Here is a 248-nt window from a genome sequence, read left to right on the forward strand (position 1 = left end):
TATTAAAGGGATACGAAAAGGATTTAAAGTGATAGTATTGAAAGACTGTATGGTTTCTTGGCATTTATATACTGGTATGTCTATATACAGGTATATCTATATGCTAATATATCTACATACTAACATATCTATATACTAAGTTTAGTATGGATGTTATTTTATCTGCTATAAATAGATGGTATAGAAAGTAGAAGAAAGGGAAGAAAAAAAAAAGTTGTGGGTATGTATGCATCTGTGTCTATGATGTG

Source organism: Etheostoma spectabile, chromosome 15 (genome assembly GCF_008692095.1).
Source record: "Etheostoma spectabile isolate EspeVRDwgs_2016 chromosome 15, UIUC_Espe_1.0, whole genome shotgun sequence".
Classification (NCBI taxonomy): domain Eukaryota; kingdom Metazoa; phylum Chordata; class Actinopteri; order Perciformes; family Percidae; genus Etheostoma; species Etheostoma spectabile.